This window comes from Manacus candei, unplaced genomic scaffold, assembly GCF_025592945.1.
Source record: "Manacus candei isolate 608988 ecotype Guabito, Panama unplaced genomic scaffold, ASM2559294v1 h1tg000013l, whole genome shotgun sequence".
In the NCBI taxonomy this organism is placed as follows: Eukaryota; Metazoa; Chordata; class Aves; order Passeriformes; family Pipridae; genus Manacus; species Manacus candei.
The window spans coordinates 932,337-944,505 of NW_026138061.1; positions in this window are offsets into that span (position 1 = coordinate 932,337).

The window sequence follows — 12,169 nt, forward strand, 5'->3', positions numbered from 1 at the left end:
TTATCTTCTCTGTATTGTCTGTATCTTAACATTTGCGGGTTATTTCCTAATAATTTATTCTTTATTTAGTAATTGGGTTTGTGACAAAATATTTAGGAACCCTCACGTTTCAGTATTCTCTCCAGCATCTTGGTTCCTGTCAGAATTCACATGATATGTAGCAATTTTTTAGAAATGCCTCTTGGCTTCCATATGGATTTTGGTGGGATATTAGACTTTTTTCTAAATCAAAGTTGCTATTCTTATTAAGACTAGTTTTGACAATTAGTCTGTTAGAGAATATGAAATTGACCTAAAATAACACAATGGCTTATTTATCCTTATTGTTTGAATACAAAAGTTAACTCTTTTGCAAAGTGACCAGATGCCCTCAGAAGTCCCATCCAGACTGAATTACTATGTAAATGCCATGTGGACTGATATGTCTGTTGTTCTTGATCTTCATTTATGAAGAAGATCCCAGAGGTGCAATTGTGTTGATATTCCTGGCAGTATAATGGCATCTCTGATCTGTCTATTTCATCTGTAGTTTATTTTTAATTTTTAAATAGGAAGAATACAGTTTGAAAATGCTGAATCAAAGCACTGGCCAACACCTGATGCTGTCACAGCATAGCACAGCTGTGCAGGAGTCCTGGAATACAGGGCAGCTGACAGTGATGGGACTCAGGCCCTGCTGCCTGTTTCACTGTTCTGTAAGGTTATGAACAGAACAGAACTGAGTTGGAGGAGAGTCGTGGTTTAACCCCAGCAAGCAGCTCAGCCCCACACAGCCATTTACTCAACTCCTCCTACGTGGAGGTGGAGAGAATCAGGAGAGTAAAAGTAAGAGAACTTGTGAGTTGTGATAAAGACAGTTTAATAGGGAAAGCAAAAGCCACACACAAAGCAAGGCAAAACAAGGAATTTGTTCACAACTTCTCATGGGCAAGCAAGTGTTCAGCCGTCCTCAGGAAAGCAGGACTCCATCATGCGTAATGGCGACCTGGGAAGACAAACACTGTCACTCTGAATGTCCTCCCCTTCTACCTTCTTCCCCAGCTTTATATGCTGAGCATGATGCTGTATGGTCTGGAATATCCCTCGAGTCAACTGGGATCAGCTGTCCAGCTTTGTGGCCTCCAAACTCCTTGTGCACCCCCAGCCTACTTCTGGTGGGGTGAGAGGCAGAAAAGGCCTTGATCCTGTGTAAGCACTTCTCAATGGCAACAAAAACATCCTGACACTGTTTTCAGCACAAATCCAAAAACACAGCTACTGTGAAGCAAACTAACTGTATCCCAGCCTAAAGCAGCACAAAGAAGGAGTTTCCAAATCTGTTTCAAGTACCCAATTTTCTCTAGTAGCTATTGCTTCCTATGCCTTCTTACATGTCTGGTGGCATTAAGTCAGAAGTGAGTGACTGAGATGACATAATAGAGGGGTATGCACTATAGCACATGCTATGGCATAGGTGTGCTTTCACGGTGTTCCCAGTCATCACTGCCCAGATTTTTAATTTTTCCTGTATCATGTGTTTGCAAGGTAGTTTTTCTATGCGTTGTCTGCACAGGTTCTTGAATGTCTGGAGTACACAGCTGTACTGTTGGCCTTTCAAATCGTATGGAAAGCTGTTTCACGGAGTTTGAGAAACTAGCTTGAGTGATGAGAGTTAGCCAGTCTTAGCAAAAACTGCAGGATCATTCCCTAGAATCTGCAGAGTATCCCTCTGGCCAGCACAGGAAGGTGCACAGGACACTGCTGCTGTAGCCCCAGTCCAAGCTGTTCCTCCCGACACGGCTGTTAGGAGTGGACTGTGCCTTTACTGTTCCATACAAGACCACATGCATCTTGGGAATGGACGGTGAGAGACAGAAGCAGCAAGGAATGGTGCTGTAGTCAAGATGAAAGCTTACTTGAAGTTTAAAACAGTCACGCTCATCATGGTATTGTTCCTACATTGATTGCCAAAGTCAGTCCTGAGGTGAAATTTAGTAACTCCTAAAAATATCTTAATGCAGCATATTTGTTTGATGTATATTGCCTTTCTCAAGCTGTCATAGCCCTTTCACCTGCACTCATTTGGGCACAGTCCCATGTTAATGTAGTTTTACTTCTCATTCTACTGTAAATATTGCTTGTATTTCTTCCCCCTCCCCAAACTGATCCATAGACATCACTGTTGTAAGTAAAGCTTGGAGCAGACAGCAGAGATGGTTCAGCATCAAAATCTCATTCTGAGTCAAAAGTATATTAAAACTCAGTAACTTTTCTAAAAATATTGCTTTTAAAAATAGAGAAGAAAACACCCTGATTATTTGCAGTAGTCCCTTTCAGTGTAGTTAAAGCTTAAATCCACTTTTTTTGGAAGACTTATAGACAGATAAAAACCTAATTCCTGCAAAAAAAAAGAGTATTTTAACAGTCATCTAATGACTCCCACCTTAAGGAATTTGAAACAATATTTATCTATGTTTCCTTGGCATTTTGTTAACACAAACTGAGTCATGGTGTTGCCATTGGGAAGAACTGGAATGTAAAGGGAGTGAGCTCTTAAGAGAAAAGCTGTAAAATTTGTCTGCATAGCTGCAGCTCTTCTCCAGCAAGGTAAATAACTTGTCTGTCAGCTTTGGGAGAGAGCTCCTGCCCAGGCAACAAGCAATCAGACCGTGTTTTGTTACCATTTTGAAATATGAAAAAAAAGAAGCCCATCCAGGCCAAACTGACTGGTTGTATTTATACCATTAAATCAGCAACACTCGGAGCTGCCTGTAAGCCCGAGCCCAGCTGGACGGGCTGGCTCTGACCGGGGCTGGGCTCTGCTCGGAGCACACACCACCAGCGCGGCTGCCGGCAAACCGGCCGTGTGGATGCTCTCAGGATGTGCTGCCTCTGCCTGCCAGGGGCTGGTGAGGTTTAGTTGGCCCGGGCTATAAACCAATGACAAGTCCCTCTAGTAATTCTGTGGTGCAAGTCACTGGAAGCATCCCTAGGCCTATGGAAAACACCACTGTGGAAGTACCTGTAGAGCTAACTTTGCTGTTCTAGGTGTTCACTCCACGTTCTGCCCAAAAAGCCACTGCCTTATTTATCAGTAAATGGTCTGGAGCTGTGACCACAACTCTAGCACAGACAGGGTTCCCAATATAGTTTAGGATCATTTTGCTGTAGGGTGTCAGAGGGACTGGTTTCAGTTTTGAAACTACAGAAAGCCAGAGGTAAATTAAAACAAGCATGAACAAAAACTTCTTGGGGGCTATTGATTTCCTCTTTTTTCAGCATAAATATATACCCCAAATCCTAGGCAGTACCTCACTAAATCTTTCTTTTAAAAGAGAGGGAAATAACCGGTGTTGTAGAGTACTATGTATGCTACATGTGCAGAGTGATAGAAGAAGAAAACAATATGTCAGCCACAGTCTGCAGGGCATTAATGCTGAATTTAGAACAGAGTCTCATCTACCAGCAGCAGAAGACATTTATCTAGACTGCCTGCCAATTCAATTGGCTGGATTTGTATGTTGGTGTGATCCAGTATTGTACAATAAATCACTCCCTGAACATCTGTTAATGACGCTAAATAGATGAGTTAATTAGAAGCTTCTGGAACCTGGGATGTTTATGAATCATTAAAGTAAATATGAATATGGTATGACTTGAAGAATAAATAAATGCTGGTGGGGAGAAGAAAATAGGATGTCCAGAGCAGTCCTGCTCATTTGTTTTCAGCTGCACTGATACACTGTGAATGACTTCTGCGTCAGCTTTAGAGTGTTCCTGGAGTTTCTTGAACATGTTCTGTCAGAGACAAGATGAAGAACGTCGGAACAATACCATGATTTATACTCATTGCATCTTTCAGATAGAAGTTTCACAAGCAGCTACTGTGTATTTCATACCTCTGTGTGGGCGTAATATCTCACACAGGGAGCAGCCGGAGATACAGAAATGAACAAATAAGAGCCCCAGCAGGTGTTATCATTTACAATTTAAGGGAGAAAGATTGCAGTGTTCAGAGAGAGAATGACAGAAAGCAAAAGTTTTTGTACGCAGAGAGTCAGTAGTGAGAGAGAGACTGCACCTTGTGATTTAGGAATGGCCTAACTAATGCCAAGAGAGGGGCTTGTGATGTATTTCTGATAATTATTATGTCTGTGCACTCCAAGCCCCAGATTTGTCTCAGAGAGCTCAGCTGTCTGCCCACAGAGGCAGTCATTTTGTAAAAGTTGCTACAGCTTGTTATGGAAGACGCAGGCTGGGCTCTCTCAGGGGGACTTTATTTTCTGATTTCTTCTCCTGCAGTTGAGAGGGAGAACATGCAGCTGTGCTCTGTGTATGGATACAGGGAAACAATGAAGCTGTTAACGCGAGTCCAATTAAAAACTATTCAGAGTCAAGAGCTGGAAGGAAGAAAAGAGACAGTAGTTACTGGGATTTAAAGAAATCAAGGAAGAAAGAAAAATATATGTAAGGGTTTCTGAGTGTTATTTGGAGGAAAGAATTGGTCAGCAGCAAAAGGTGAACCAGAAATGGCTCAGCAGTCAAGGAGAGTAGGGAACAAAATAATAAACCATAAGCAAATTAAAAAAAAAAATCATTCCAATTCTGTTAAGAAAACTTCATTGTTCTTTGTGACTCAGTTTCTGCCTTTTTAAAGCAGGGAGCTGGATGGACTAAACCACTCACAGATCTTGTGTTGATAGCCCAAGAGTTCCTGCAGAATGTAGGTCTCATGATGACAAACACTCTGTGTCTTTATGGTTTTTCAATATCACACACTTTGCAGCACTGGCGGGTTTGCAGCCAAATCATTCTGCTGTAGATCTTGCCTAACATTGCATGTGGCTCACTGCCCAGCACACAGATATTACATCCAGGAGCAACCGACTCATGCCATTATTGATAGGGTGAATCCACGCAGTTAATTGCTCCTGAGTGTACTCACAGCAATAGTCTGGGATAGCCAGCAGTTCTGGCTGTGGAGATCATGACCTAGGGCATGGTTATGGGGTTTTTTTAAAGTCTAATCTCCTTCCAGGAGCTCAGTAGGGAACCTCAAAAGTTTCTCGTTGCAGTCTTGACTTCTAGTTGATCCAGAATGATCATTTGGCCATGTTAATTCCTCTGGGGCCAAAGATGCTACTGATTAGACTCTTCAGGGGAGTTATTTTTTCAGACTGTCTTGGGGAAACACTGAGGAAATTTTTCACTCTGTGAATTGGCACCCATTTTGACAGGCAGGTTTTCAGAAAAAATGAAGAGAGAACTTTTCTAGAATTCCTGGCTCCCTCTTTCCACCCTGACCTCTCTTTCAGCTCCCAAGAATACAAGCAGGGCTCTTCTAGAGTGGTCCAAAAATCTGTCTCAGCCAGCATCACACCTCCAATAGTGTCTGAAAGCCGTTTCTTAGGAGTATTATGAAAATTGACAAAACATCTTTTTGGTGCTTCCTCAAATGACTTTCCAAATTTCTGACAATTTGTTAGGGAGTTCCTGACCCCAGAAAAATATTTGGTTTTTAACAGCAGACAATGAATCTCTTTCACTAATTTAAGCCTCTAATTTTCTGTGGTAAGGAGCTGCACAACTTGAACACATGAAAAATATGTTTTGAATGTGCTGCTTACAAGCTGGCCCTTGTAATGGGTGAAAGTTTAAGCAGTCATTCTTTAGTCACCCTTCCCGTGCCACTCATAACTGCATAGACATCTGTGATATTTCCCCTCATTCATCTCTTTTCCAAGCTGAAGTGTCTTCTGCATCACAAAGAGCAGCACCTAACAGGAAAGCAGATTTCAGCTTAGTCAGGCTCACCTGAAAAGACCAGAGAGTCCCTGCATTCTGCTGGATGTTCTTCGTAGAAAAGCAGGAACAGGAAAAGTCTTGTGAGAAAAGGTCCAGGACAGGAACTCTGCATTCAGCTTTTTGTTTGCCACAGACTCCCTGCTTGAGCTGAATGCCATTGCTCTTAAACATGTGTTGGCTTCTTGCCTGTGGAATGATGGTGTACGTATTTCCCTGAGCTCCTAAGCTCTCCACAGATTGGCACCACTAGACAACTAGACAACAACATTCAGAATACAACTGGCTACTGTGCTGATACTGTTGGAAGAGCCCAGTCTTTGCCCAACACACAGTAAATCCTAAATAAAAGTCAGCCGCGCACTGGGCTTATGATGGTATCCCTGTACCCTAAAATTAAGATGTAAATGATAATTTGAATATGATAGAATCATAAAACAACCCGGTTTGGAAGATCATTTGGTCCAACCTTTCACAGGTCAGGGAGCCTAAGTGAGATTATCTAGCATCCTGTTCAATCACGTCTTGGAAACCTCCAGTGATGGGGACTCCACCACATCCCTGAGGAGACTGTCCCACTGAATGATTGTTCTTACTGTAAAAAATATCTTTTTTTATGTTGATATGAAACCTGTGCCAGTGCCACTTGCTCCTGTTGATCCTTGTCTTCTCTATGTGACTCTTTGGGAAGAGACAGCCTCTGTCCTCTTTGTAGTCACCCTTTAAATACTGAAATACAGTGTTGAGTTCTCCCTGAGCCTTCTCTTCTTCAGGGAGAAAAGACCTAAGTCCTTCAGTCTTCCTTCACAGAGCAGGTTCTCCAGCCCTCTGATCCATCTTTATGACCTCTCTTTGGACCCTCCCCAGTCTGTTCACACCTTTCTTGAATTGTGAGGGCCAGAACTAGACACTCTACTCCAGGTGCAGCCTAACAAGCATGGAGTAGAGTGGGATGGTGATGTCTCTACCACTGCTAGTACTGGCCCTGCAGATGAAACCCAGGATCTGCTTTGCTGCAGCAGCACACTGCTGACTCGTGGTCAGCTTGTTGTCCACCAGGACCCCCAGGTGCCTTTTGGCGATGCCGCTCCCCAGGCACAAAGATCCTGGCCTCTTCTGGGCTTTTTGTTATGTTGTCCCAGGTGCAGGACCTTGCACTTGTTAACTTCATACAGTTCCTGCTCACCCTCTTTTCCATCCTGTCCATGTCTCTCTGTAAGATGTTTCTCCCTTCTGACATGTCCTCTTCACCACCCACTCAGGTGTCATCAACAAACTTGGCGAGGCTTCTTTTAATCCCATCATCCAGATCATTTATGAAGATGTTCAGCATCATGGGGACCAGTATTGATCCCTGGGGTACCCTACCCATGATCTCCACAATTTTTCAAATATTATAGACAGTGGCCTGGCATTAGTTTCCCTGCCCTGTTTAGCAATGGTCCTATATCTTCCCTGTGCTTCCGCTTACTGCCTATGTGTCCAAAAACCCATTTTTTGTTCTTCTTGACATCTTTGGCCAATTTCAGGTCTAGCCGAGCCTTAGCCTTCTTGACTGCCTCTGCAAGTCCTTGCAAGGTTCTTGTAGTCTTCAAAGGCTACATGGCTGCATGTCTATAGCCAGAATCTTCCCCCAAGTCCTATGTCTGTGTTTTTATCCCACTTGTAGACTTTGCCTCCTTTGCCTCTCAGAATATGTTCAGCCTGTTCACATTAGATTTTTTTTATATTAATTAACTTGGATATTAAAAAAAAGGAGTTCTACATCATCATCAGAATGCCCACAGAATTGCAGTGTTTCTTTTTGCATTGTGTAGAAAAGAAGTCAGATTTATTGCTACCCTAAACATAAACAACACCATTGGTGTCAAGCTTGAGTCAAAGATAGATTTGCATGAAGATCAGTGCTATCAGAACCCAGGCAGGCCTGCCAAGCTTCTGAGATAAAGATAGTAAAACTAAAATGGGGATATGGCATTCATACAAACCACTGCTTTATGCCAGTCTGTGAAATTTTCTTCCATCTATTTGGCCTTTTGTGATGGCCGGAGGATTTGTTTTCAAGTCTGTATTTACTTCTTAATGCTAGTGAGAACTAGAACATTGTTAATACATATGCTTGGCAGTATCAAAATGGTAGACAATTAGCTTCAGTTATATAGGGTATCCGAGGGTTGTTTAATTTATTAGATTTTTAATTGGTCTCTTTGTGTAATGGACTAGGAAAAGATAAGAAATAAGGCCTTATAATTCATCTGAATAAATGTTGGTTCCTCCCCACATTCCGTCCTTTTCAACTACTGATTTTTATTTTTCTATTAGTTGTTGCTTTTGTTGTTATTTATAACATATTTAATTACATGCTTTGGAATAATTTTTGGTGGATGTTTGCCAGTTTACTAATATTCACTGCCCACTACCTGATGGTGTCACAAACATACCATCTGTTCACTTGTGCCTTCCAGAACTCTCTGAAGTAGCTCACTGACTCAAGCTGCAGGTGGTAGGATTGCTCAAAATACATAATCACCAAACTTCTAAATAACAAAACTTTCATTTCATGTATGCTTTTTTAAAACCACATTTGATTAAGGCTTTTTTAGCCACCCTCCAGTTAAACACAAACTTACCTCCATCACAAACATATCTGATACCATTATGCTGAAGAAGAAGGCTAATGCTCTGCTTTCACTTTTTTTGTTGTTTTTCTGGAGGATTTCTTGACATCTTTTTTTCATGATTGGGCCAAAACTGTGTGTCCTGGTCCCGGGACAACTTTCTCTTGATATCCTACTCATCTTCCTAGTGGTAAGCACCACTTGTGTGGTATATCTGAGGGTGCCCCATCTTGGTTCACCTTTCTACCAAATTTTGGATGGGAGAGTGGATCTGAAAGCTGGGAACACTGGCTCAGCCTCCCACTCATGCAGGTTGGTGCATGAGGCTCAGCTGTTTTGTGGCTGCTGTGCCCTTTCCTTTGGTTACTAATGAATTAATCCTTGTTAGAACATCTTCAAAAAAGAAATCTCAGCAGGTTACAATAATAATAATATAATTCTACCAAAAGGGGGGAAAAAGCAATATTTTTCGATGGGATAGTGGATATCTTGACAGGTTTTTACTTGAACTCCCTGAAACAGCCAGTGTTATTTCTGTGACTGAAGATTAATTTTTGTGCCATTATCAAATGTAACCCTCGAGGAATTAATTGCATTCGCATATCGTAGTCCTATTTATACCATCAAGCAATCTGGAACAGATAAGGCCCTTCTTGGGAAATCTCTGCTGCTCCACAATATTTGCCTTTGCCTCAGACAGGTTGTGGCCCACTGGGACCTAAGGAGCTCACTAAAGCACCATTTGTAATGCAGCGTGACAAATCCCGGAGCCAGGGCGATAATCTCTGCAAACTCTGTACAAACAGTCCCTGTGCCTCAGCAAAAGTGATTAATGGGCTCTGCGGAATCAGCATGCGGCCCTCGGCATTAATTACTTCAGAGGGACACTCCATGGAAACCCGGAGGTCTGCAAAGGATCCGGTGGGAGGCTGGGAGGTTGGTGAGGTCGGGCTGGATGCAGGTCCCTGGACTCTGGCTGTGCTGTGGGAGGGTGCGAGGCATCCCAAGCTCCCTGGGGAGCCCAGAGATGGCTGCAGAGCCAGTGTGGGGGCCCCAGGATGCTGCTCCACAGGGAACCTGAACACAGGGAGCGGGGCCATGCCAGCTTGGGGACACGATTGGGCACACGATAGGCACTGAGCTGCGCTGGCTGCAGCTCTTGTGCCCTGGTCACACCGGGTGCTGGTGGACAAGAGAGAGAACCTCCATCGAGCCTGGCTTTAGAGTGGGGTCAGGGAGAGCAGCAAGGCGGGGACCAGGGCCTGGTCCTTCAGGAGAGATTGTGGTTTGCAATATTCCTTTTCTCTCTGCCATAAGTGTCGTGATTTAAAATTCACAGGCCCTTTGTAAATTATTGCAGTCCTGCTGCAATGAGTGAATCCGTGCCAGTTTATCTCCAGGGAAGATCTAAGCCTAAATGTTTTACAAAGAATGAAAGACGATGAGAAGTGTGCATTTATCTTTCCAGTATGTTATCTGGGCCTCATCCAAGGGGAAAATTTCTACATCTTGTTTCAAGTCCTTCAAATCCCAGCTAGGGGACTCTGGTTAGAGACCCTCGTGGAATAGTCTTAATGAATTTACCATGTATTTTTTCTAATTCATTAAATATATGTCAAATCCAGTAAAGCCTGCCTGTATGTTTTCACCATAGAAGTCTGTGGCAGGGATATTATGGCCCACCCAGCCCTCTAGAGTTGCTCAGTGGTGGCACAGCCTCAGCTGCTCTGCCAGATGTGATGTATTTGTGCCCAGCAGGTTGAACCCCCAGTCTTTGTACCATAACAGTGATTTCAGCTGGAAGCAGTCATTTGGTTATTCTGACTGTTCAGTGTGATCCAGTGAACACAGAGGACTTCAGTGTGCCCAGATAAGAATTATGCTGACAGTACTACATCAGGTTTTGAGCCCACCCTGACTAGGATTTGACCCTCTCTTGTGTAGTGGCCTGTGCCAATGGACATCAGGTGAGGGACTGTTCCCTACCCTATGTTAAACAGAAGAAAACAAAGGCAGAAGTATCTTTTCCACTTTATATTTGAGGGATAAAAATTAGAGCACTTTGGCTTCCTCATCTTGTCCTTATCATAATATCCTAGTCCGTTCTTAAAGAGTGTGTTTATCTGACAGCCACCCTCCTAACTAAAGTAATACCTCAAAATGGATAAACATAGGAAAAGATACCTACTGGGACACTTTGCACAGTGACAGGTGCTCAAATAACAGGGTGTTTTTAAACATAGATAAACAAATAGGACAATTTTACACTTGCTCAAAGCACCCATCACCCCTTGGGTGTAATTTGGCTTTACACCTGATTTCTGAAGGCACTGATTTGAGTGAGAGTTAGAAACTCTTACAGATCAGCTGTGAAGATAGTACTCATGTAGGGACATTTAATCCAGAAGATCTGGAGGGAGGATGTATTGTGACATTCACGAGTGGTTTTCTAGGTGCCATAAACAATTTGATAGACATTTTATTCCACAATAGCACATTCAGAGTCATGGATATAAGCAAAGGAAAAGTGTCTAAACTCAGGTAACCTTTCAACTTCCACTCATCCAGAGTCATTACTACAGGACATGTTTAGCTTTGTGCTGGAACAGCCTCTCCACAAGGCAGACAGGTCAGAAGAGCAGTGCTTGGAAATTTGTTGATGGGAAGAAGTGCCTTGGGAGAGGAAAGAGCAGCTAGCCTGAGGGCAGTGGATCCTCTTTGTACCATTTGTTTTGCACCTCACGGAAGGAGTTTTTAATCTTCTTTGGGAAGTTTCTAGCTTTTGTTGGTATTTCGAGAGAACAGTTAACCCGAAACCACTGGCAGCAGCTGAGTACGAAAAGGCCATGTTACAGAGGAACCTCTGGGAACTCTCTAAATTGCATTTCCTCAAAGTGAAACAGGGTGGGATTGCAATGTGTCCTTGGCATGGTCCTGAAACCAAAATGATTCTTCACTGACTAAATACTTTCATACAGTGGTTAGACTACTACAGGCTACAGCCAGAGATGAAAGGGAGCTGCCTTTTCCTTGAATTCTGTTCCTTGCTGTCATGAGAGTTGGAAACGGGACTAATTTCATTGCCAACCTCAGGCTCCAGTTTGATTACTCACTGCAGTAATTTACTGATTCCGTGATTTGAACCCATTGGCTTATTGATTTATTATTAATAGGAACACTGATGCACTCACAGGATTGTTCCATTTTTTAATTAACTTTGGAAAATTGTGGCAAATTTACCCTTGCTGCCTTAAAAATGAACTCCCTTGCTTATTCTTTTCAATAAACTCCATTTCAGTAAAATCCACCACACCAGTTTATTCTGTTGGACAGCTTCATGGATCAGGAGTGCACGTTTAGAATTAAGTATTTCCAGGCCACTTGATTCTTCCTTCACATTAGTATGAATCCCTCATACAGGGTGAGAATGGCACAGAAGGGAACATGGAAAACGAAGCCGAATAGAGGAAAATGACCTTTTTTCTTCTCATACTACTCACTTTTCCCTTAACATGCTATTCAATCTCATAATTATTTCTAACTTAATGACTGAAAGGTAGAAAAGGTTAAGAAATATGACTTAGGCATGGACAAAATAACTGTTCTCACTGGTAAATGGATTTCCAGATGTCAGACTATTCAGTGGGGTTGCTTTCAATAATGGCCATAGTTCATATTTGTACAGAACCTTACAGTCTGCTCTGCCTTCTGTCACATTTGATAAGGAAATAGTCCACTTAGTGTATTGAAATTTCAACTGCAAGCCTCTG